We start from the raw sequence: 26854 nt of genomic DNA, 5'->3' as shown, positions 1-26854 counted from the left end.
ATGTGGATTTCACTTCCTGAAAAAAAAAATAAGTAAATAAATAAACTGCTCTAAAAGCTTGTCCCTCGCTGTGACACAGACTACTTCCACTCACATTCCGTCAGTGGAAGTGGCCCTGTGGAGGTACTTCCTTCTGCAAGGGGCGGGGAAATGAAATCCTACCACGTGCCTGAAAAGAGGCTCATTGATAAGCTTCCAGAAGCTCCCCTTTGCCTTCACAGCTAGTTTCACATGTATTATTCTTACAGTTGTCTAAAACCAACTCTTTTGTTTACCTCCCATGTCACTCACTCATCTCAGGATTTCTCAAGGTCAGCAGTCACACTTCTTTACCTGAAGCCCTTGGTGCTTGTTATTCCCTCCGCGTTCAGTGACCTCCCTTGGTCTGCTTGGGGCCACTCTAGTTCTTAAGATCATTAAATCAGAGGTCAGAGAACATAATCTCTGTGGAGTCTTCTCGTACCTATCAGAGAGAGTAGCTTTCTTTTGGGGTCCCTTAGCAGTTCTTTTTCTTGTATAGTGCAGAAACAGCATAGAGTAATGTATTTCACTTTTCTGTATTTCAAGGTCCTTTTGAGGGTAGGCGCAGAGACTTTTTTTTTTAAACATAATGATGGGAGATTTTTAAAAACAAAGGTATTGAGGAATAATTTATGTTCTATAAAGCACACCCATTTAAATGACATAATTCAAGGAGTTTCAGCAGATGCAAACACTAAACCAGTACTATAATTAAGGTATACAACTTTTCTATCACCCCCCCCTAAAATTTTCTCCTGCTCTTTTGTGATCCATCCATCTCTTCACCCCCATTTCCAGGCAACCACTGATCTGCTTTCTGTCATTGTAGATTAGTTGACATTTTCTAGAATTTTATGTAAACAGAATCATACAGTATGTGCCCTTTTGTCTCTGAATTCTTTGACTCTACATAATAATGTTGAGATTGATGCATATGTGTGTCAGCTGTTTCTTTCTAGTGCTAGGTAGTATTTCATCGTCCATACACCTGGATTTTTTAAAAAATCCATTCACCTGTTGGACTGTTTCCAGTTTGAGACTGTTAACAAATAAAGCTCTATGAATATTTTTGTACAAGTCTTTTTTGTGGATGTTTATTTCTCTTGCATAAATAACTAGGAGTGAAATAGCTGGGATATATGGCCGGTATAAGGTTCATTATAAATCAGTCTTCCAAACTGGTTGTATCATTTTACATTCTCACCAACAATGTATGAGATTTCTAGTTGTTCCATATATTTGTTGAGCAGTCTTATGGTCTTATCAGTCGTTTTAATTTTAACAATTGTAATGATATCCCAATGTGGTTTGTCTTTCCCTAATGACTAATAATGTTGAATATCTTTTCATGTACTGATATTCTCAGATTCAAGACTCCTGTCCGCTATATGTATTGTGATTGTCCCCTTCTGTGAATTGTCTTTTCTTTTTCTTAATGGTGCCTTTTGCAAAGTATTTTTAAACATTTAGATGAAGTCCAATTTATCAATATTTTTCATTTATATGGTTTATACTTTTTGTTATCTGGGAAATCTTTACCTATGTCAAAGTTGCAGAGATTTTCTCCTATGTTTTCTTTTTTTTTTTAATGGTATTACCTTTGGGTCGATGATCCATTTTAAGAAAATTTTAGTGTATTTGTGTGAGATAAGGATCTATTTTTTAATTTTCATTTTTCCTGATAGAAATCCATTTGTTCCAGTACCATTTATTGAAAGCGCTTCTCTTTCCCCCATTAAGTTGCCTTGGCAGTTTTGTGGAAAATCGATTCATTATATACATTTAGGTTTTTTGTTCTGTTGATCTAATCATCTATACTTTCACCAATACCACATTGTCCTTTTTACTGTAGCTGTATAGCAAGTGTTGAAATCTAGGAGTGTAAGACCTCCAACTTTGTTTTTCTTTTTTAAAATTGCCTAGGCCATTCTTGGTCATTTATATTTCCATATTGATGGATGCGATTTGCTAATATTGAGGAGTTAAGGAGAGTTGTGTCTGTTTCACAAGGGATCTTGGTTTGTAGTTTTCTTGTAATGTCTTCGTGTGGTTTGGTATTTGAGAAACACTAACCTCATAAAATGAACAGTACTCTTTTTATTCTATTTTCTGAATGAGATTATAAAGTGTTGACATTATTTCTTCCTTTAATGTTCACCAGTGAAGTTACCTTGGCCCTGGAGTTTTCTTTGGGGAGTGTTTTAAATTATGAATTCAATTAATTATGAATTAATAGCTATTGGGTGATTTGGATTTTCTTCTGCTTTTTTGTGTCGCTATTGATAATTTGTCTTTCACAGAATTTGTTCATTTCCTTTGCATTGTCAAATTTATTGGCATATTCAGTAGATTCAGAAGATTCTTGAATTGTCTTCTTAATAGCTGTAGATTTATAGTGGATTCCCCATGTGTCATTTATGACATTGGTAAGTTGGTAGGTTTATCAATTTTATTTGCCTTTTCAAAGAACCTAAGAAACAACTTTCAATTTCTTAATTTTTTTCCTGTAACGTTTGAGTGTTTCCTTCTGTATTTATTTCCTCTCTTATCTCTATTATTTCCTTCCTTTTCCTTCAGGCTTAATTATTTTCATGAGATAGGAGCTTAGAAAAATGAGTTTAGACCTTTCTTCTTTTCTAAATAAACATGTATACCCATAGTTTCCCTTTCTGCTTTGGGTGAAGTGTGTCCCATAAATTTTGATATGCTTTATTTTTGTTATCATTCAGTTCAAAATATTTTCTATTTTTTCCTAGCTTCTTTAACTCATTTGTTGTTTGGAAATGTGTTGTTTAATTTTCAAGTATTTGAAAACTTCCTTAGATGGCTTAGTATTAAATTCTAAGTTAATTCTTTGCAACATTTCAATCTTTTGAAATCTTTTGAGGCTTGTTATATGACCCAGCACATGTCTGTCTGGGTGAATCCATTATGCCCACTTGAAAAGAATATTCTGTGGTTGTTGGGTACACTAGCATTCTATGGACACACAAAAAGGGTCACGGTGGTTGATAGTGTTGCTCAAATCTTCTGTGTCTTGACTGATATTTAGCCTTGTTCTACCAAGTATTCGTCTCCGACTATGTTTGAAGATTTGTCTTTCTCCATTTAGATTTTCAGCTTTTGCTTCATATATTTTGAACTTCTGTTATTAAGCACATATATTTATAATCTTTATTAATCTCCTGATATATTAGAATTTTATCATTATTAAGTGTTGTTTCCTATTGCAAAGTCTATTTTATGTGCTATTAATAGAGCCAGTCTAGCTTTCTGTTTCTTGTCATTTGGATGGTATATCTTTTTCCAGGCTTTTACTTTCAATCTATCTGTATATATATATTTTTTTTATCTATTTAAAACGCATCTCTTGTAGTCAGTATGTAGTTGGTTTTTGCTTTTTTTTTAATTAGAGAAGTCAAGGGTTTATAGAACAATCTTCATAAAATACAGGTTTCCCCTACACTACCCCACCACCAACATCCTGCATTGGTTTGTGTCATTTGTTACAATTGATGATAACACATTTTCACAACTGTATTTTTAAAGTCCAGGGTTTAACTTAGGGCTCACTGTTTGTGTACTGCAGTTCTGTGGATTTAAAAATGTTTCATTCTGTTACCATATATGCAATCTAGCATTTCTCATTTTAATCATATTCATATATATATACATAAAATCAATATATATATATTTAGCTATATATATATGCTGTTATATATGTAATATATAAATATATATATGCTGTTAACTGCATTCACAATGTTGTGCTACCATCACGGCCATCCATTACAAAAACATTCCTATCCTTCTAAACAAGAACCTTGAACATTTTAATCCTTAACTTTCCATATTCTAGATTCTGCCTCTATGAGTTTCCTTATTCTAACTGCTTCAAATCAGGGAGATCATACATTTGTCCTTTTGTGTTTGGCTTGTTTCAATTAACATGATGTCTTCAAGGTTCATCCATGTTGTTGCATAACATTAAGACTTCATTCCTTTTTACGGCTGGACGATCTTCCATTGTATCACATACCGCACTGTATTTGTCCATCCATTGGTTGAGGGGCACTTGGGTTGCTTCCATCTTTTGGCAGTCCTGACTAATGCTGCTATGAACACTGGTGTGCAAGGATCTGAGTTGTTGCTCTCAATTCTTTTGGGCATAAACCTGGTAGTGGGCTGGGTTATATGGACATTCAATACCTAGCTTTTGAGAAACTGCCAGACTGTCTTTTAGAATGTATGGATCATTTTATATTGCCACCAGTAATGAATGAATGCTCCTATTTTCCCACACCGTAACACTTGTTAGTTTCCATTTTTTAAATAGCAGCCTTCTAATGGGTGTGAAATGATGTCTCATTTTGGTTTTGATTTGCATTTCTCTGATGGCTAATGAAGTTGAGCATCTTTCCATGTGTTTTCTGACCATTTGTATATCTTCACTGGAGAGATATCTGCTCAAGCCTTTTGCTCATTTTTAAATTGGATTGTTTATCTTTTATTGTTAAGTTGAAAGATTTCTTTATATAGTCTAGATATTAATCCTTTAGTGGGTATGTGGCTTCCGAATATTTTCTCCCGTTGGGTAGGTTGTTATTTTATTTTCATGGTAAAGTTCTTTGAGGGCCAAAAGTTTTTAATTTGATGAGGTCCGTTTATCTGTTATTTCTTTTGTTGCTTATGCTTTGGGGGTGTAAAGTCTAAGAAGCCATTGTCTGACACAAGGTCCCGAAGATGCTTCCCTACATTTTCTTCCATGATTTCAATAATTAAAGCTCTTATATTAAGATAGTTGATCCTTTTTGAGTTTATTTCTATATATGGTATGAGGTAGGGGTCTTCCTTTTTTTTCTTTTTTTAATGAAGATCCAGTTTTCCCAGCAATTGAGTGGACTTTGCCACTCTGTCAAAAATCACTTGACTGTAAATGTGAGGGTTGATTTCTGAGCTCTCAGTTGTATTCTACTGGTCTATATGTCCTTGTACTAGTATCATGTGATTTGATTACTGTGGCTTTGTAATAAAATTTAAGAATGGGAAACGTGAATACTCCTTCATTCTTCTTTTTGAAGATGAATTTAGCTGTTCTGGGCCCCATGCCCTTCCATACAATTTTTATGATTGGTTTTTCCATTTCTGCAGAGAAGGTTGATGGAATTTCGATTGGGGTTACAGTGAATCTATAAATTGCTTCAGATAATATTTAAGACTTAATGATATTTAGTCCTCCAATCCATGAACATTTATTTAGAGATCCAAAATCTATTTATTTGAATCCAAATCCGTTTATTTATGTCTTCTTTGATTACTTTTAGCAATTTTTGTAGTGTTCTGTGTACAAATCCTTTACATCCTTTGTTTGATTTTTTCCTAGATATTTGCTTGTTTTAGTTTCTATTGTGAATAGATTTTTTTCTTGATTGCATCTTCCTATTGTCCATTGCTTATGTATAGAAACCACCACTTTTGATTAATTCATTTATTAGCTCTCAGAGCTTTGTTGTAGATTATTCAGGGTTTTATGTGTATAGGATCATATAATCTGCAAATAGAGGCAGTTTTAGTTCTTTCTTTTCAATTTGGATGACTTTTATTTATTTTTCTTGCCTAATTGCTCTAGCAAGAAGTTCCAATACAGTGATGAATAACATTGGTGACAGTGGGCATCCTTTTCTTCTTCCTGATCTTAGAGGATAAGTTTTGAGTCTTAACATCCATTAAGCAGGATGTTAGCTGTGGGCTTTTCATATATGCCTGTGGTAGTCTGAAGCTGTTACGTACCCTAGAAAAGGCTATATTCTTTTGATTCACTCCTGTTGATCCTTATTGTAGCTGGGATTTTTTAAAAAACATTTTTGATTGTGAATATAACATATATATATATATAAAAGCAGTAAATTGCAAAGTACGTTGTAACAAGCAGTTATAGAACAGATATCAAAGTTTGGTATGGGTTACTATCCACAATTTTAGGTTTTTCCTTTTAGCTGCTCCAAAACACTGGGACTGAAAGAAATATCAATATAATGATTCAGCGATCATACTCATTTGTTAAATCCTGTCTTTTCTGTTATGACTCCTCCTTCTCTGATGATCCTTCTAATTTTTAGAGATATTTGGGCTATGCCCATTCTAACTTTTTCATTTTGGAAAGGGGTGTTGATAATATAGGATAGGGGGATGGAACAAGTGATGTTCTGGAGAAGTTGGCCCCTCTGGGTATCAGGACTTATCTGACCTAGAAACCCATCTGAAGATTGTAGGTTTCTGGAATGTAATCTTAGTGTGTGCAACTTTTGTAGGATCTCAGATAGAGTGTTAGGTGTTCTTTAGGGTTAACAGCGACAGTTTTGGTTGGGGGTTTGGAAACCATGGTAATTAGCAATATCTATCTGAAGCTTGCATAAGAATAGCCTCTTGCTTCTATTTGAACTTTCTTACCCACTCATACCTTATTTGTTACATTTCTTATTCCTCTTTTGGTCAAGAAGGCATTGTCTATCCCATAATGCCAGGGCCAGGCTCATCCTTGGGAGTCATCCCTAGATGCTATGTCCACGTAGGGGGAAGGGATGATTTTACTTGCAGAGTTGGGCTTAGAGAGAGAGAGAATCCACATCCAAGCAACTAAAGAAGTTTTCTGGAAATAACTCTTAGGCATAACGATAGGTAGGCTGAGCTTTGCTGCTACAAGTATAAGTTTCCCAAGAGCAAATCTCAATCAAGGACTTGGTCTATTGAATTGGGAGTCCCTAATGTTTCAGACAGTATCAGAATTTCCCTGGTGATAAAGCTTAATAGTTCCGTATTTTTTCTACTGTCCCTCAAGGGACTTTGCCAATACTTTTAAATTATCTGCCCAACAAACTCTTACTACATGAAGTTATACAGAATTGCAAGCCCTCATTCCCATTCTGGGCTTCATGTGTTTGGGTTGTTTAAATGAGCTATCGGATAGGTGGAGTTAGATTATGTGCTACAGCAAGTTCAAGTTTTAAACAAAATAAACCTCTCTTCCTTTTGTCGGTAAAGTTCTAAAATAAAGACAATGTCATCCATACCTGTGTATTCTGATTTACCTTAGTCCTGACCTGACTGGCTTCATTCTTATCTCTAATTGAAGCCTGATCTCTTTTTCAATTTTTTTAAACAAGTAACTGGGTCCTTTTGATTAGATTATTTCAGTTGAGATGTGACACACAGGTGAGTCTTAATCCTCTTATTGGAGTACTTTATAAGAGGATATAGGAGTGCTCTTTGCGCTTCAATTTTTTGGAAGAGTTTTGGAAGAGTTTGGAGTTATGTCTTCTTGGAATGATTGGTAGAATTCACCTGTAAAGCCATCTGGTCCTGGAATTTTCTTTTTGGGGAGAGTTTTTATTACTCAGTCAATCTCTTTGCTAGTAATTGGTTTGTTGAAATCTTCTATTTCTTCTTGAATTAATGTAGGTAGTTGTGTGTTTCTAAGAATTTTTCCATTTCATCTTGGTTATCTAATTAATTGGCATACTATTGTTCATAGTATCCTCCTATAGTTCTTTTTATTTCAGCGAGGTTGGTAGCAATGTCCTTTTCATTTCTAATTTTATTGATCTTTTCAAAAATGAACTTTTACCTTTGTTGATTCTCATTATTGCTTTCTTTTATTCTCTATTTCACTTTTATATGTTCTAATCTTTATTGCCTTCTTTCTACTCACTTTGGATTTTACTTATTCTTCTTTTTATAGTTCTTCCAGTTTTGAGATTAGGTCTCTGATTTGATGTCTTTCTTCTTTAATGTAAGCATTTAGAGCTATAAATTTCCTCCTCAGTACTGCCTTCACTACATCCCATAAGTTTTGATATGTTGTATTTTCATTTTCATTTTCCTCAAGATATTTCCTAATTCTGCTTCTGATGACCTCTTTAGCCCATTGGTTGTGTAAGAGTTGTGTAATTTCTACATATTTATGAATTTTCCATTTCCCGCTATTTTATTGATTCTGTTGTGGACAGAGGATATACATGGATATGACTTCAATATTTTTAAATTTATTGAGACTTCTTTTGTGACCCAACATATGACCTATCCTTGAGAATTGATCCACATGCACTTGAGAAGAATGTGCTTTTTGGTTTTTTTTTGTTTTTTTTTTTTTATTAATTAAAAAAAGAATTAACAAAACAATTAGAAATCATTCCAATCTACATGTACAATCAGTAATTCTTAATAACATCACATAGTTGCATATTCATCATTTCTTAGTACATTTGCATCGATTTAGAAAAAGAAATAAAAAGACAACAGAATAAGAATTAAAACAATAATAGAAAGAAAAAAAAACAAAAAAAACAAAAACAAAAAACCTATACCTCACATGCAGCTTCATTCAGTGTTTTAACATAATTGCATTACAATTGGGTAGTATTGTGCTGTCCATTTCTGAGTTTTTATATCCAGTCCCGTTGTACAGTCTGTATCCCTTCATCTCCGATTATCCCTTCTCTTTTTTTTTTTTTTTTTAATTAACGGAAAAAAAGAAATTAACCCAACATTTAGAGATCATACCATTCTACACATGCAATCATTAATTCTTAACATCATCACATAGATGCATGATCATCATTTCTTAGTACATTTGCATTGGTTTAGAAGAACTAGCAACATAACCGAAAAAGATATAGAATGTTAATATAGAGAAAAAAATAAAAGTAATAATAGTAAAATCAAAACAAAACAAAACAAAACAAAAACCTATAGCTCAGATGCAGCTTCATTCAGTGTTTTAACATGATTACTTTTCAATTAGGTATTATTGTGCTGTCCATTTTTAAGTTTTTGTATCTAGTCCTGTTGCACAGTCTGTATCCCTTCAGCTTCAATTACCCATTGTCTTACCCTGTTTCTAACTCCTGCTGAACTCTGTTACCAATGACATATTTCAAGTTTATTCTCGAATGTCCGTTCACATCAGTGGGACCATACAGTATTTGTCCTTTAGTTTTTGGCTGGATTCACTCAGCATAATATTCTCTAGGTCCATCCATGTTATTACATGGTTCATAAGTTTATCTTGTCTTAAAGCTGCATAATATTCCATCGTATGTATATACCACAGTTTGTTTAGCCACTCTTCTGTTGATGGATATTTTGGCTGTTTCCATCTCTTTGCAATTGTAAATAATGCTGCTATAAACATTGGTGTGCAAATGTCCGTTTGTGTCTTTGCCCTTAAGTCCTTTGAGTAGATACCTAGCAATGGTATTGCTGGGTCGTATGGCAGTTCTATATTCAGCTTTTTGAGGAACCGCCAAACTGCCTTCCACAGTGGTTGCACCCTTTGACATTCCCACCAACAGTGGATAAGTGTGCCTCTTTCTCCGCATCCTCTCCAGCACTTGTCATTTTCTGTTTTGTTGATAATGGCCATTCTGGTGGGTGTGAGATGATATCTCATTGTGGTTTTGATTTGCATTTCTCTAATGGCCAGGGACATTGAGCATCTCTTCATGTGCCTCTTGGCCATCCGTATTTCCTCTTCTGAGAGGTGTCTGTTCAAGTCTTTTTCCCATTTTGTAATTGGGTTGGCTGTCTTTTTGTTGTTGAGATGAACAATCTCTTTATAAATTCTGGATACTAGACCTTTATCTGATATATCATTTCCAAATATTGTCTCCCATTGTGAAGGCTGTCTTTCTACTTTCTTGATGAAGTTCTTTGATGCACAAAAGTGTTTAATTTTGAGGAGTTCCCATTTATTTATTTCCTTCTTCAGTGCTCTTGCTTTAGGTTTAAGGTCCATAAAACCGCCTCCAGTTGTAAGATCCATAAGATATCTCCCAACATTTTCCTCTAACTGTTTTATGGTCTTAGACCTAATGTTTAGATCTTTGATCCATTTTGAGTCAACTTTTGTATAGGGTGTGAGAGATGGGTCTTCTTTCATTCTTTTGCATATGGATATCCAGTTCTCTAGGCACCATTTATTGAAGAGACTGCTCTGTCCCAGGTGAGTTGGCTTGACTGCCTTATCAAAGATCAAATGTCCATAGATGAGAGGGTCTATATCTGAGCACTCTATTCGATTCCATTGGTCGATATATCTATCTTTATGCCAATACCATGCTGTTTTGACCACTGTGGCTTCATAATATGCCTTAAAGTCAGGCAGCGCGAGACCTCCAGCTTCGTTTTTTTTCCTCAAGATGTTTTTAGCAATTCGGGGCACCCTGCCCTTCCAGATAAATTTGCTTATTGGTTTTTCTATTTCTGAAAAATAAGTTGTTGGGATTTTGATTGGTATTGCATTGAATCTGTAGATCAATTTAGGTAGGATTGACATCTTAACTATATTTAGTCTTCCAATCCATGAACACGGTATGCCCTTCCATCTATTTAGGTCTTCTGTGATTTCTTTTAGCAGTTTTTTGTAGTTTTCTTTATATAGGTTTTTTGTCTCTTTAGTTAAATTTATTCCTAGGTATTTTATTCTTTTAGTTGCAATTGTAAATGGGATTCGTTTCTTGATTTCCCCCTCAGCTTGTTCATTACTAGTGTATAGAAATGCTACAGATTTTTGAATGTTGATCTTGTAACCTGCTACTTTGCTGTACTCATTTATTAGCTCTAGTAGTTTTGTTGTGGATTTTTCCGGGTTTTCGACGTATAGTATCATATCGTCTGCAAACAGTGATAGTTTTACTTCTTCCTTTCCAATTTTGATGCCTTGTATTTCTTTTTCTTGTCTAATTGCTCTGGCTAGAACCTCCAACACAATGTTGAATAATAGTGGTGATAGTGGACATCCTTGTCTTGTTCCTGATCTTAGGGGGAAAGTTTTCAATTTTTCCCCATTGAGGATGATATTAGCTGTGGGTTTTTCATATATTCCCTCTATCATTTTAAGGAAGTTCCCTTGTATTCCTATCTTTTGAAGTGTTTTCAACAGGAAAGGATGTTGAATCTTGTCGAATGCCTTCTCTGCATCAATTGAGATGATCATGTGATTTTTCTGCTTTGATTTGTTGATATGGTGTATTACATTAATTGATTTTCTTATGTTGAACCATCCTTGCATACCTGGGATGAATCCTACTTGGTCATGATGTATAATTCTTTTAATGTGTTGTTGGATACGATTTGCTAGAATTTTATTGAGGATTTTTGCATCTGTATTCATTAGAGAGATTGGTCTGTAGTTTTCTTTTTTTGTAATATCTTTGCCTGGTTTTGGTATGAGGGTGATGTTGGCTTCATAGAATGAATTAGGTAGTTTTCCCTGCACTTCGATTTTTTTGAAGAGTTTGAAGAGAATTGGTACTAATTCTTTCTGGAACGTTTGGTAGAATTCACATGTGAAGCCATCTGGTCCTGGACTTTTCTTTTTAGGAAGCTTTTGAATGACTAATTCAATTTCTTTACTTGTGATTGGTTTGTTGAGGTCATCTATGTCTTCTTGAGTCAAAGTTGGTTGTTCATGTCTTTCCAGGAACCCGTCCATTTCCTCTAAATTGTTGTATTTATTAGCGTAAAGTTGTTCATAGTATCCTGTTATTACCTCCTTTATTTCTGTGAGGTCAGTAGTTATGTCTCCTCTTCCATTTCTGATCTTATTTATTTGCATCCTCTCTCTTCTTCTTTTTGTCAATCTTGCTAAGGGCCCATCAATCTTATTGATTTTCTCATAGAACCAACTTCTGGCCTTATTGATTTTCTCCATTGTTTTCATGTTTTCAATTTCATTTATTTGTGCTCTAATCTTTGTTATTTCTTTCCTTTTGCTTGCTTTGGGGTTAGCTTGCTGTTCTTTCTCCAGTTCTTCCAAATGGATAGTTAATTCCTGAATTTTTGCCTTTTCTTCTTTTCTGATATAGGCATTTAGAGCAATAAATATCCCTCTTAGCTCTGCCTTTGCTGCGTCCCATAAGTTTTGATATGTTGTGTTTTCATTTTCATTCGCCTCGAGGTATTTGCTAATTTCTCTTGCAATTTCTTCTTTGACCCAGTCGTTGTTTAGGAGTGTGTTGTTGAGCCTCCACGTATTTGTGAATTTTCTGGCACTCTGCCTATTATTGATTTCCAACATCATTCCTTTATGGTCCGAGAAAGTGTTGTGTAAGATTTCAATCTTTTTAAATTTGTTAAGACTTGCTTTGTGACCCAGCATATGGTCTATCTTTGAGAATGATCCATGAGCACTTGAGAAAAAGGTGTATCCTGCTGTTGTGGGATGTAATGTCCTATAAATGTCTATTAAGTCTAGTTCATTTATAGTAATATTCAGATTCTCTATTTCTTTGTTGATCCTCTGTCTAGATGTTCTGTCCCTTGATGAGAGTGGTGAGTTGAAGTCTCCAACTATTATGGTATATGAGTCTATTTCCCTTTTCAGTGTTTGCAGTATATTCCTCACGTATTTTGGGGCATTCTGATTCGGTGCGTAAATATTTATGATTGTTATGTCTTCTTGTTTAATTGTTCCTTTTATTAGTATATAGTGTCCTTCTTTGTCTCTTTTAACTGTTTTACATTTGAAGTCTAATTTGTTGGATATTAGTATAGCCACTCCTGCTCTTTTCTGGTTGTTATTTGCATGAAATATCTTTTGCCAACCTTTCACTTTCAACCTATGTTTATCTTTGGGTCTAAGATGTGTTTCCTGTAGACAGCATATAGAAGGATCCTGTTTTTTAATCCATTCTGCCAATCTATGTCTTTTGATTGGGGAATTCAGTCCATTGACATTTAGTGTTATTACTGTTTGGATAATATTTTCCTCTAACATTTTGCCTTTTGTATTATATATATCATATCTGATTTTCCTTCTTTCTACACTCTTTTCCATATCTCTCTCTTCTGTCTTTTTGTATCTGACTCTAGTGCTCCCTTTAGTATTTCTTGCAGAGCTGGTCTCTTGGTCACAAATTCTTTCAGTGACTTTTTGTCTGAGAATGTTTTAATTTCTCCCTCATTTTTGAAGGATAATTTTGCTGGATATAGGAGTCTTGGTTGGCAGTTTTTCTCTTTTAGTATTTTAAATATATCATCCCACTGTCTTCTAGCTTCCATGGTTTCTGCTGAGAAATCTACACAAAGTCTTATTGGGTTTCCCTTGTATGTAATGGATTGTTTTTCTCTTGCTGCTTTCAAGATCTTCTCTTTCTCTTTGACCTCTGACATTCTAACTAGTAAGTGTCTTGGAGAACGCCTATTTGGGTCTAATCTCTTTGGGGTGTGCTGCACTTCTTGGATCTGTAATTTTAGGTCTTTCATAAGAGTTGGGAAATTTTCAGTGATAATTTCTTCCATTAGTTTTTCTCCTCCTTTTCCCTTCTCTTCTCCTTCTGGGACACCCACAACACGTATATTTGTGCGGTTCATATTGTCCTTGAGTTCCCTGATACCCTGTTCAAATTTTTCCATTCTTTTCCCTATAGTTTCTGTTTCTTTTTGGGATTCAGATGTTCCATCCTCCAAATCACTAATTCTATCTTCTGCCTCTTTAAATCTATCATTGTAGCTATCCATTATTTTTTCTATGTTTGCTACTTTATCCTTCACTTCCATAAGTTCTGCGATTTGTTTTTTCAGTTTTTCTATTTCTTCTTTATGTTCAGCCCATGTCCTCTTCATGTCCTCCCTCAATTTATCGATTTCATTTTTGAAGAGGTTTTCCATTTCTGTTCATATATTCAGCATTAGTTGTCTCAGCTCTTGTGTCTCATTTGAGCTATTGGTTTGTTCCTTTGACTGAGCCATATTCTCAGTCTTTTGAGCGTGGACAGTTATCTTCTGCTGCTGGCATCTGGGCATTTATTCAGATTTCTCTTGGTGTTGGACCCAGCAAGGTTGTAATATTTTTCTGTGAAATCTCTGGGTTCTGTTTTTCTTATCCTGCCCAGTAGGTGGCGCTCGTGGCACACGTTTGTCTGCGGGTCCCACCAGTAAAAGGTGCTGTGGGACCTTAAACTTTGGAAAACTCTCACCGTCCTGGGGGTTCGCTAGCCGAAGCGGCTTGAGCCGGCCCGGGGTCCGAACGCAGGGAGGGTTGCTGGTCACCGCAGCCAGGGAAAGAGCCCGTCCGAATTTCCTAGTCGGCCCTGGGCAACAAGCGTGGCGGGAGGGCGCCAGCGGCAGTGGCCCGCCTGAGAGAGTGCACGTTCCCCGGGAGTCACGGGGTCACCGTTCTCCGCGGCCTGGGGGTTTCCGATCCAATTCTCTCAGTTGGTCCGGGGGCTGCGCGTGGTGTGGGCGCCAGTCGCCTTGGTTTCAGGGGACCACCTCTCCAATTCTCCCAGCCGGCCCGGGAAGGGGGAAGGGAGTAACTCCGGCCGCTTGCCACCCCGCCCGGTAAGGCCCGCGCGCCTCGGCGATCTCACCCGAGCTGCTTCTCTCAGCCAGCCAGCCGTTCCAGGATGGGGTACGCTGTCTTTTTTATCTCTGTTGTGGCTTTGGGCGCTTTCTGTATCGTTTCTACTCCCCTAGTAGGTGTCCTGGAGAAGAAACTAAGATCCGCGCGTCTTACTAAGCCGCCATCTTCCAGGAAGTCCCCTGCTTTTTGTTTTTATTGGGTCTTTTATATATGTCTGTTAGGTCTAGTTGGCACAGTATATCATTCAAGTCTTGTACTTCTTTATTGTTCTTCTGACTAGATGCTTTATCCATTATTGAGAGTGGTGTTTTAAAGACTCCAACTATTAATATAGAACTGTCAATTCCTCCCTTCAACTCTGTCAGCATTTGCCTCATATATTTTAGGGTTCTGCTATTAGGTGTTTGTTCCATTTATCTGTTGAATTGTCTCCTTTATCTATATATAAAGACCATCTTTTTCCTTCATAACTGTTTTTACTTAAAGTCTATTTTATCCAATATTAGTATAGTACCCCACTCTCTTTTGCTTTCTACTTTCATGGTAATTTTTTTTTCTATTGCTTAACCTTTAACCTACTTGTATTTTTGACTTTAAAGTGAGTCTCTTACAGTAAACATACAGTTGGGCCATGCTTTCTAAAATTCATTTCACCAGTCTCTGCCTTTTGAATGGACAGTTTAATCCATTTACATTTAAAGTCACTAGTGATAATACAGGATGTTCACCTACCATTTTGCTGTTTTGCCTTTGTAAGTCTTATACGTTTTGTGTCCTCACTTCTATTAAATCCTACTTTTATATTTTGCTTATTTGCCTTTTTGTATTGTACCATATTGAGTGCTTTCTCATGTCTGTCTATATATATTTTTCATCTGTTTTCCTTGTGGTTACAATGGGGTTAGAATTTAATATCCTAAATATAACAATCGTATTTGGTTTGATACCAACTTAACTTCAATAGCATGCACATATACTTTTCCTATGTCCCTCTGTATCCCCACCATTTCTTTTATGTACTTGTTACCACTTATATCTTTGTATACCGTGTGCCCCAAAGCCTAGATTTATCATTATTTTTATGCATTTGCATTTTAGCACTTGCAAAAGGTGCTAAAGTGGAGTTACATAACGAACAGTACAATGCAATAGTACTGACATCCATAATTACCCAGATGGTTACCTTTACTGTAGGTCTTTATTTCTTATGCCACTTTGAACCACTTCAGTCTGAAGAACTTCCTTTAGTATTGTTGTAGGGCAGATTAAGTGGTGATGCACTACCTCAGCTTTTGTTTATATGAGAATGTCTTAATCTCTCCCTTTTTGAAAAAGAATCTTACCAGATACAAAATTTTGGGCTCGCAGTTGTTTTCCTTTAGCACTTTAAGTATTTCAGCCCAATGCCTTCTTGCCTCTATGGTTTCTGATGAGAATCCAGCACCCACTCTAAGTGGGATTCCCTTGTACTTAATACATTGCTTTTCTCTTGCAGCTTTCAGAGTTCTCTCCTTGATCTTTGCATTTGATAATGTAATGAGTATATGACAGGATATATCTTTCTTCATGTTTTTCCTGTTTGATGTTCTCTGTGCTCTTTGGATGTGCATATTCACATCTTTTACTAAGTTCTCCGCATTATTTCTTTAACACTTCCTTTTGCCCCATTTCTCTCTTTCTTCTTCTTTGGGATTCCCATAATGTGTATACTGGGTGCTTGATGGTGTCCCAGAGGTGTTTTAGGCTATTTTCACTTCTAATATTTCTTTTTTCTTTCTTCTCCTCAGCTGACTCATTTGAAGTATCTTGTCTTCAAGTGCACTGATTCTTTCTTCTGCCAGCTCCATTCTGCTCTTGAAAACCTTCCTGGGCATTTTTCATTTCAGTTATTTTGGTCTCTACCTCCAGTAGTTCTGTTTGGTTCCTTTTAAAATTTCTAGATCTTCACTAGGTTTCTTATATTTCTCATTCATTGTTTTCCTGATACACTTTGGTTTGTCTCTGTTCTTTCCTTCATCTCCTTGAGCATTTTTAAGATCATTTTTTTAAATGACTTTGTTCAGTATGTCCACATTCTCATCTTCGTCGTTGGTGTTTTCTGTGTCTTTTTCCTCTTCCTTTGGATGAGCCATCGTTTCCCATTTCTTTGTCTTGTACTCTTTTTTTGCACTCTGTATATCATACTATTTAAAAATATTAACTGTGAGATTTACTCCCTGGAATGTCTGTTTTTTGATTTTGTAACCAGTTGGTGACAAGATAAAAGTTTTCTTGTTTCAGCTCTGTCTGCCCAAGGCGACTGCAGTGTGTGGGGCTTTCCCTGTCATTCTGTGCTTCCATATTGTCTCGGACTTTTGCCTGTTAGTTGTTCTGGGGTTCCTTGTTAAAAGGAGTTTGGTTGTTTCCTTTATTTCCCAGGAGACAGACCTTCCTCTCCCAGGTATTTGAAACCTGCAGGCCTCTGTCGCAGACTGTCTGCCTGTATGGTTTTTTACATTCCTTTTGTTGTCTCAGGGATGATTTTGCCTGAAGGGTAAATTCTGATGACCTTCCCATCCAACCCAAGGCCAGGAACACATGAAGGGGGTGCAGACTGACTCCAAAATGCCCTGGGGAAGGGATCAGGAAGGCCAACAAAATCTACTCTGATGACTTCCCAAAGCTGAGCTTTCCTACCTGCCAAGCAAATAGAATTCTTCAGCTGTGCCCCACAGCCCTGAGAAACCACTGTGTCTTTAAATCCTTGCCCTCAGAGCCTGAACCGAGAGATCAGAATTTGCTAATCAAAAGCTGTGATCAGCAATTGGCTGTGCCCACACCCCCCACCCCCTCCCCATTCTGGGGGAAGCAGATTTTTATGTCCCTTGGTGCCACGGATAACCAACACGTGGAGAGAACAATTTACAGTTCTTCACTATAATTTTTCAATCTCCTCCTCCTGCTCTTCCCTGGATTCTCTTCCTGATTTTTTCTTCTGCCAACTCCATTCTGCTCTTGAAAACCTTCCTGGGCATTTTTCATTTCAGTTATTTTCTTCTGGACTAGGGTTTCAAAATAGTTGTTTCAGAAAGTTCCTGTCTGTTTAATGGTTGTTTTGTAGAAGGACTGAGTCCTGCAGCTCTTATTCTACCATCTTCCTCAGAAATCCTTTGCTTTTTTTAAAATCCAGTTTGATAATCTCTGCCTTTTAATAGTTCAGCACATTTTCATTTATAGTAATATGGTTATATTTATGTGTGCCATTTTGCCATTTATCTTTTATCTGTTTTTTTTTTGTTCTTTTCCTTATTTACAGACTACTTTCATGTTAATCAAGTATTTTTAGTATTCCAATTTAATTTCTCTATGCATTCATCTAGAAATAGATGAAATTGTGATCGGGTATACTGATATCTCTTTGCATCATTTTGTTTGTAATTGCTCCAGAAATTACAATATTCATCTTTAACTTTTGCTAACTTATTTAAAATAAACACTGAATTATGTCAGGTAAATTGAGTTAGTTCTTGTATCCATAAGAACTGTCATGGGATTTGACACAAAACTGGACATCTATAAATATTTCTTGGATGAATAATAATCATAGATGTTTATTTTTGTTGTATTAGAGATATAGGAAGGTGACACTACAAAAAAAATGAAATAATTTTGGGTAATACCAAGCTAGTTAACAGAAAACCAGTACAATTTTAAGCATCATTACATTTTTTAATGGATTTAAATTTATAAATATTTTTCTTTAATTTCATATGTAGATTAGATTCTATGTATTATTTTATTTTATTCCCATATGCCTAAAAATTAAAAATTTAATACAGACATTGTATTAAAAATATGTATTAAAATTTAATACAGACATTGTCCTAACCTTAATGCCTGAAGTTTCAAAAATATATTTATATATATATGCTCCTTTCCAAATTTCAGGATGGGGAAGAATTCTTACTTTGTGGCATTCTTTATATTTTTGTGAAACTTTCAATTACTAATTGTTTTGGTCACTCTGTCCACATGTCAACCTCATTCTATGCCCAGTGAGTTTTCTTGGCTTTACTGTTACTGTGTATAAAGTCTGCAATGAATGTGTTTTCATGGTTCGCAGTAGATTGAGAGATGACACAGTTCTGAAGCCTAGGCTTGAGGGACAACCTGAACTTTTATTAGGTTTCAGAGTGGCAGAACCATTCCTTGGGGAGTCTAGTTCTGGGTCCCAAGTCTCTTGGAACTAACACCTACTGGAAGCAAGGGAGGCAGAGGCTGGCCAGGAGAAGGGAATGCAAAAGGAAGTCATTAAGCTCTAGTTAGAAAAGACTGAAGGCTCACATAACTTCAGTCCCTCTTATACCAGTAAGGCAAAGCTCTCCTCCTACTTGAGAACCAATCTCACCCGGCCCCAGTATGTTTGCTTGACTTCAATCTTCCATTAGACACTTCTGCTTTGCCTTCATGCCTCCTTTAATGCTTTAAAATTTCCCTTTCCTAGATCTTATTTAAACATGGCGCCTTCAAGATTTCCAACTGTCCTATAGCAATTTTTAGATTTGAAATTCTAAACATAAGGACTTTCACCTGAGAACTCAAGTTTTCTGGGATTCACAGTAAGCAGGATGTCTTTGTATCATAGTGGACTGCTTGCATTTGTAATTGACTTTCCCTGTTACTACTGTATTGGAGGATAAAGTTGTTCTCCTCCCAAATGATTTGAAACTCACTCATGAATTTCCATGAATAATGAATCTGTGCCATGTAGTGATCAACTATTAAGGTCTTAGAGTTTGAATCTTGGGAATGTCATTTAACTATGTGATTCATTTGTAAAATGAAGATAATCATATTACTTACTGTTCTAGTTTACTAGCTGCCAGAATGCAATATACTAGAAACAGAATGGCTTTTAAAAAGGGGAATTCAATAAGTTGCTAGTTTACAGTTCTAAGGCCGAGAAAATGTTCCAATTACAACAAGTCTAAAGAAATGTTCAATCAAAGGCATCCAGGGAAAGATACCTTGGTTCAAGAACGCCGATGAAGTTCAGGGTTTCTCTCTCAAGTGAGAAGGCACATGGCAAACATGGTTCTTCTCCTGGCTTCCTGTTTCATGAAGCTCCCCGGGAGGCATTTTCCTTCTTCATCTCCAAAGGTTGCTGGCTCATGAACTCTCTGCTTCATGGTACTGCAACATTCTCTGCTTTCTCTGAATTTCTCATTCTCCAAAATATTTCCTCTTTTTTAGGACTTCAGAAACTAATCAAGACCCACCTGAATGGGTAAAGACATGTTTCCAGTTAATCCAGTTTAACAACCACTCTTGATTAAAATCACATAAGAAATGACTGCCTTTACAAAATGGGATTAGGATTAAAACATGGCTTTTCAAGGGTACATACATCCTTTCAAACCAGCACACTTATCTTGCAGGCTTTTTGTGGAGATTGAAGATCTATACAAGGTCCTTAGCATGGTGCTTAGCATATAAGTAGCCCTCTGCAAATTCTGGCTATTATCATTTCTTATGGAGTTGAGGGGATGATGATGATGAAGAAGAGAAAGCAGCAGCAGAAGGAGCTAGCATACATGTGTGTAAAACTAGATGTTAATTTTTTACTAGCTGTTTTCCTGTGTTTGTAACTAGAATTATGCTGCATCCCTTCTTCTTGTAGATGGATTCATTCATCTCAATAATTTCTCTCCCTTTCTTCTACTCAGATCTTCCTTCCTTCCTGGATCAGTCTTGCTCCCTCCCCACTCCTGTCCTTGGGTCTGCCCTAGTTTGCACCAGTTCCTGCCTTTCTTGCTCATCTCTAATACATTGTGAGCTCTTTTTGTCTTTATCACCAACTAGATAGAGAAATCTCTTTACATACTGAGAAATCAAGAGCTCAGAGGAGTGACAAGCTTTCGCAAGGTTACATTGCTAAGTTCAAGTTTTGAACCAGTTTTAATAACTCCAAAGCCCTCCCTTCATCACCTACTATGAGGGCATGAGGTACCAATGGAAGAAAGCAGATGGTCTCTGCAGAGGAAGGGAGTGGCAACAGAGGTGAGAAATCTTCAAAGACAAATGCTAGCCTCACAGTGGAGGGGATGGGCCTTATCTGGCAGGATCATGGTGAGTTACTGCCAGAAATTACCCCAAAGGCTGTTCCAGGAAATCAGAGGCCCAGAGAATTCAGAAAGAGACACTCCAGTCCTGCTCAGAGGGAAAAATCATAGACCAAGGAAACCTGGGGGATTAGTGTTTGGGCAAGAAACTTGAGAATAGGGAGTATACTCAGTCAAGAATGACGTTTTTAACTTTGAAGTAAATGGTTCTTCTGGTTTTGAAAGTCAGTTGTATATTTTCAGAATATGTATTACATTCATATAATTCCCAAGTGGTGACATTGTTATTATTGTCAAATTATCTATTGTTATTGGCAGGAGACCTCAAGGAGAAAATGGTAATAAAGGCCTTTATTACCAAAATGGTAGAGTAGAATGGTCCAGTTAGCCCCTATCTAGCAAACTCAACTCTAGTGTCAACTGAGGATTCTGAAGTACTGTCAAATGATTCAGCTGAATCTGGAGGGAAGGAGAGGTGGCAATGACCTTGGCCATCACCCAGTAACATTAGGCTTAGGCTGGAACTCAGACTGTCAAGAATTTATCTTGAATTTCCTTGAGTGCTTCTCAAGTTTTCCCTGTTCTTTTTCAGACAACGTGAACCCCCAGCCACATTAGAGAGACTCATGAACAACATAGAGTCATGACCTACTTTACAAACTTGTCATATTTGATAAGATTGATGGTTTTAACAAAAATGCTCAAACCCACTTGAAGTCTTTGAAAGTCTGCAGCTATAATCACTTCAAAGAAATGGGATTTTAGAAAGAGCAAAAAAATTAACCAGGTTGTATGCTGGAAAGCGATCAGTGTCTTAGTTTCCTAGGGCTGCCGTAACAAAGTACCACAGTCTGGGGGGCTTAACACAACAGAAATTTATTCACACATTTTTGGGTGCTAGGAATCTGAAAGCAAGGTGTTAGCAGCGCAGTGCCCCCTCTGAAGCCTCTAGAAGAGAACCTTCCTTGCTTCTTCCAGCTTCTAGTAGGTCCCGTGATCCTTGGCTTGTGACATCAGAACAATAATCTCTCCTTCAACGTCAAATGACCATTTTCTCTGTATGCTGTGTCCAGATTTCCCTCTGCATGTACTGACAACAGTCATATTGGATTAGGATCCACCTTAATCCTATATGACCTCATCTCGATTTAACTCATTACGTCTGCAAAGATCCTATTTCCAAATAAGGTGACATTCCAAGGTTCTGGGTGGACATGAATTCTGGGGAGACACTATTCAATCTAATAGAGTCAGGTAAACTTTTAAAAAGGAAGATACAAACCTCAAAATGAGGTGTCCCATCACCAAAGTGGAACAGGCATCCCATTCTTTTTCTGGGAGCACCTTCCTATCTCTCTAGGCCCTTTGCTTATTTCTCTACAAAAGCCGAGCTTTTAAGAAATCTGTTTCAGAAAGAGAAAGTTATGTACAAATAGGTGTTCAGCCAATGAAAAAAGTTTATCCTTGGAAAGAAAGTCTTCAGATAGCTCAGTGTCAGAAGGTGGAAAAGAAGGAACATGTAGTCTTTGAGTTAATAGGAAGTTCATTGCAATAACAAAGAAGTTATCATTAAAAAGAACCTAAAGATTTAATATTACTTGGGAAGAGAAAAGAAGTTGTTTCTGTCACCTTTTTTTTTTTTTTTTGTAGCCAGCATTGATAAAAGATTCCAATACTCAAATTCTCCTGTTTATCTGGTCCCCCAGTCTTGGCTCTGTTCCCCTCCCCCAAATTGCTGAGAACTCCAGCGGGTACATTTCTTTTCAAGATTGGGTTGCAGAGTAAACAAATTCCTCTGATGGAGATAGTGATTTGGAAGATCTCAGACCTTGTTCCCAAACTTAGCATTTGGAAAACATCAGGCAGAGAATCATCAGGAGTCCCAGAGGACATGGAGCTGGAATTTTCATAAAGTGAAGAAATAAACTGCAGAGAACTGGAGGAAGATAACAAGATGGTATGTGCTGAATAGACATGTTAGAAATTACTGAAAGAGGGATGAAAGTCTTCCTGGTGATGTGGGAGATGATTCCCAGGGATGTCTGGCCATGGCACTGTGGGATTAACAATGCCATCCTGACCAAAGGGGGAAAAGGAGTGTAACTAATAAGGTATCAGTAGATGAGAGAATTCAAATAGAGTCAAGAGGCTACTCCTGAGGTCACTCTTATGCATAGATCAGTTAGACATTGCTACTGTCATAGCTTGCCAAACCCCAACCAAAACCATTCCTGTCAATTCTAAAGAATACATAGGGCATTATATAAGATTCTACAAAGATTCCATGCACTAGGGTAACTTTCCAGAAACCTGCAACTTCCAGATGGGTCCCCAAACCAGGTAAGTCCTGAAATGCTGAGAGGCCAGCCTTTCCAAAACATCAAGTAGTTCCATCCCCCATCCCATGTTGCCAACAGCCTCTTTCAACATGAACAAGTTAGAATGGTCATAGCCATTCTAAAGAGAGAGAGAAAGATCAAAGGTGATGGTGGAGTTCTACAGAGAAGGTAGGATTTAACAAACGAGTATGATTGATAAATCATTATATTAATATTTCTTTTAGTCTCCAATACCTTAAAGCAGCTAGAAATAAAAACCTAAAATTGTGGAATTGTAACCCATATCAAACTCTGAAATCTGTCCTACAACTAACTGTTGCTGTTCTAATTTGCTAGCTGCCGGAATGCAACACACCAGAGATGGATTGGCTTTTAATAAAGGGGGATTTATTTCATTAGTTCTTCAGAGGAAAGGCAGCTAACTTTCAACTGAGGTTCTTTCTTATGCAGGAAGGCACAAGGTGATCTCTACTGGCCTTTTCTCCAGGCCTCTGGGTTCCAACAACTTTCCCCAGGGTGATTCCTATCTGCATCTCCAAAGACCTGGGCTGAGCTGTGAGTGCTGAGATGAGGTATGCTGAGCTGCTTGGGCTGTGCTACGTTAAGCTCTCTCATTTAAGCACCAACCAATTAAGTCAAACATCATTCATTGCAGCAGGCACGCCTCTTAGCCAACTGCAGATGTAATCAGCAACAGATGAGGTTCACACGCTGTTGGCTCATGTCCACAGCAATAAATCTAGGCATCTTCACCTGGCCAAGTTGACAACTGAAGCTAACTACCACAGTTGCAATGTATTTTGACATTTATTGCTTTTTTGTACATATGTTATTTTTCACAAAAAAGAAAAAAAAACAGAAGGAAAAGTATAATGGAGAAGGTAGGATTTAACAAATGAATATGACTGCTAAATTAATATGTTGATATTTCTTTTGGCCTCCAGTGTCTTGGATAAGCTAGAAGAAAAAATGGAACATTGTGGACCTGTAACCCATACTAAACTTTAAAATCTGTTGTATAACTAAAAAAAAAAAAGAAAGAAATTACTGAAAGACCCTGTGGCTCTTACCTGATTCAGTGAGTGGTAAGGATGTTATAGCCCTGGGAGTTTATTTCAGCTTCCCTGGATGGGGGGTGGAGGGGTGCACATCAACCGAGCTCCCTCATGGGTGCTGCAGTCTATGGACTTGTAGTGAGGAGGCAGTGCTTTTAGTAAGCCTTGGTTGGTGATAACCTATGAGGTTTACTTCAGCAGTGGGTGACTCTAGGGGATGTTAGTCATTCATTCTCTTATGACATTGTCTTCCTTTTTCTACATTTTCCTCTTTAGCAACTGGCTTTCTATGCTTACTAAGCATGTCTGCTTCCTCCAGATTCAGACTTGGCCTGTCCCAAACCTCTCATGCCCACTCTACCTGGGGGCATCTCTTGATACATCCTTCCTCCTGTGTCATCATCTCTTCTCAGTGTTCTAACGTCAACTCTTCAAGAGACCTTGTTCAGATTATGCCTTTGTAACATCCCCTGGTCCAGAGTCAGGGTCTGTGTCACTAAACAAAGCTCTGTGTTGGGCCACCTTTGGGTCAAGTGCTTATCTGGATCCTTTCAGTGTGGCTGTGGTGACAGGAACAAATGATAGAAAACCTGTCTATACCACCACTTTGCTGAAGGTGGGATCTGAGTGGCTGACTCAGTGGTCTCTCTTCTCTCTCCTTGATAACAATGGTTGATGAAATAAAGTATGTCATTTGAATGCCACAGAACTTCTGCAGAAGTTTCCTAAGTAAACGGTCTTCTAGACACAACACGTTGGATAGTTTGGACCATAGTTTTTTGTGTGCAGTAGGAGTGATAGACTCCAATGGAAGCACACTGTCTCACCCAGTTCAACACAAGAACGGGTATTTATTTACAAGAAGGACATTAGAGGGATGCTATTCAGAGTGATGGGGTATTTTTGTTTGGGGTACTCAAAAGTCTGATGGAGTAAAAAGTTTCTTTTTTGGAGGGTGCATGGTCTGGGAATTGAACCCAGGTCCCCTGTAGGAAAGGTAAGCATCCTACCACTGAACCACTCATGAACCCATGGAGTCAAAAGTTTTTATGCTGTCAATATAGATGGTTGTGACAAAGGAAACCCTGCATGCATCATGGATAATTGTGGATATTGAGGCATGTTGTGATCTGTATAGCACTGTATGTACTGCTGCTCAAGGTGTCTGGTGTAGAGTGAGAGTAGGGGCTCTGTTTAGCAGTGACCTGGTAGCTACATGTTAGGCAGGAGAACCATCATCATGTCTTTGCAGATCATTTTAGCTTGGTTGGGGACTAGAACCATCAACTGAGCACACACACCTCTAAATTCTCCATAAGGTAAGACAGTGAAGACTTTTTATTCAAAGTTTAACAGATATACTGAGGTCAGGAAGCAGGGAGAAGGTAGGTGGGAGAGCAAAAGGGATAAAGCAGGTGGGAGCCTGAAAATGGTTCCCATGTGGGGAGCCAGTGAAAGGAAAGAGAAAATGGATCTGGTTCTTTGTTCTGGGAGCTGTGTTTTAAAGGTACAGTGATGTCAGGAGGGGAGGGTGACTACTAGATGGTATGCTGTCCCTTGATTGGATGGGGCTTGTTAACTTACTTTGATTGATTGCTGGGTTTTTGACACATTGCTCTCTTACTGACACACTGCTCTGTCTCTCAAACATCAGGCTCTGCAAAAGAAGCTGAGGGACCCTCAGTTCATGGAGATCATTTTAAAAGTTTTTTTTTTCTGAGACCTGACATTCCTGCCTTTTTCTTTTAATAGAATTGAATGACACTGGGGTTGGAGTTGAGTTACTGCCTTAGCTTAGCTCGAAGGAAATTTTTAGAAGGAGTGGGGGTGTTGGATTCTTTCTTTGGCTGCTTCTGGCTGAGTTTGGATGGAGTTAAGGGGAAGAAATCACTTTGAGCTGAGCAGGGGCGATACTAATTGGGTTTATGGGCACCTTCCATTGGAATGGGTGGATAGCGATGTTTTTGCTGCAACAGGAGCAGATTTTCAAATTTTTGTTGTAGCAGGAGTATATTTTCAGAATTTTACTGGTTGGTCATGGCTGCTATTGACCTGTGAACAAATCTAGAAAGACACTGTAAGAGGCAGAGGGCTAAGAGGAAAATTAACATGAGGATAATTAAGGACCTAGTGAGGGAGAGCAGAATAGCTTGTAAATGGGCAGAGAAGAATGAAAGAAAATTTGAGAGAAAGTTTTCTAGCCAAGATGAATTTGTATTTGCTGTTATACTTGCATAAGAATACATGAATTTGCATTTGTTGTTATACTTGAATAATAATAACCTCCAGAATAATAACCTCTCGACTCAATTTGAAATTTCTTAACCATTGAAACTCTGTTTCTTTCCCCTCTTTTCGTCAGTTCATCCACGGTGTTAGGGCCAGTCTTATCCTTGGAGCTTATGTTTCACAGTGCCAGGGTCAGTTATGTTCCATGATGCTAGGGCTAGTTATGTCTTATGATGCCAGGGCCCATTATGTTTCACACTGCCAGTCCAGGTTTACATCCCTGGAAATTATGTCCCCTGTTGGGGGAAAGCTCAGTGTTTGGCTTAGAGAGAGACCGCATTTGAGCAACAGCAGAGATTTTTTGGAGAGGGCTCTTAAGCACTAATCTTAAGTAGGTTCTGTTTACTATTACAGAAATAAGTTTCATAAGGGCAGGCCTCAAAATTGAGGCCTTGGCTTGTTAAATTGGGAGCCTCTCTTTCTTAAGAAAAATGTTAAGCTTGCTCACCTGGGGAGGAGACAGATTTTTATCTTTGGCAGCCCATCCAAGGCGGAAATCTTCAGACTGAGGTATGTGTACCTTTGGGAGACAAAAAATGTTCTCCAGGGCTATGTATACGACCTTGGAAAACTAATTAAAGGAATCATTTTCCAGATCTTCACCCACCATAGGTATTCTTTCTTAGAATTTATCTGTCTGAGAATATGCCTCTGGTTAGGATTCTTACCTCCTCTTTCACAATCATC

General features: G+C 37.5%; 1 protein-coding gene across 11 annotated transcripts in view; it reads left to right on the top strand.

Annotated features, from left to right (window-relative positions):
- Positions 1-26854, top strand: part of COL4A4 (collagen type IV alpha 4 chain) — a 185819-nt gene that overhangs the window by 4486 nt on the left and 154479 nt on the right. For 6 of the 11 annotated variants that reach the window (XM_077155308.1, XM_077155309.1, XM_077155305.1 and 3 more), the window contains exon 2: positions 23274-23395. The exons of 3 other annotated variants lie outside the window; for them this stretch is intronic. The gene's annotated coding sequence lies outside the window, so the exon portion shown is untranslated. Of the gene's footprint in view, positions 1-18312; positions 22442-23273; positions 23396-23767; positions 23909-26854 lie in introns of those variants that run through there. 2 more of the 11 variants (XM_077155301.1, XM_077155303.1) reach the window with 2 other exon arrangements.

Source organism: Tamandua tetradactyla, chromosome 3 (genome assembly GCF_023851605.1).
Source record: "Tamandua tetradactyla isolate mTamTet1 chromosome 3, mTamTet1.pri, whole genome shotgun sequence".
In the NCBI taxonomy this organism is placed as follows: Eukaryota; Metazoa; Chordata; class Mammalia; order Pilosa; family Myrmecophagidae; genus Tamandua; species Tamandua tetradactyla.
This window is presented reverse-complemented; position numbering and strand designations above follow the sequence as displayed.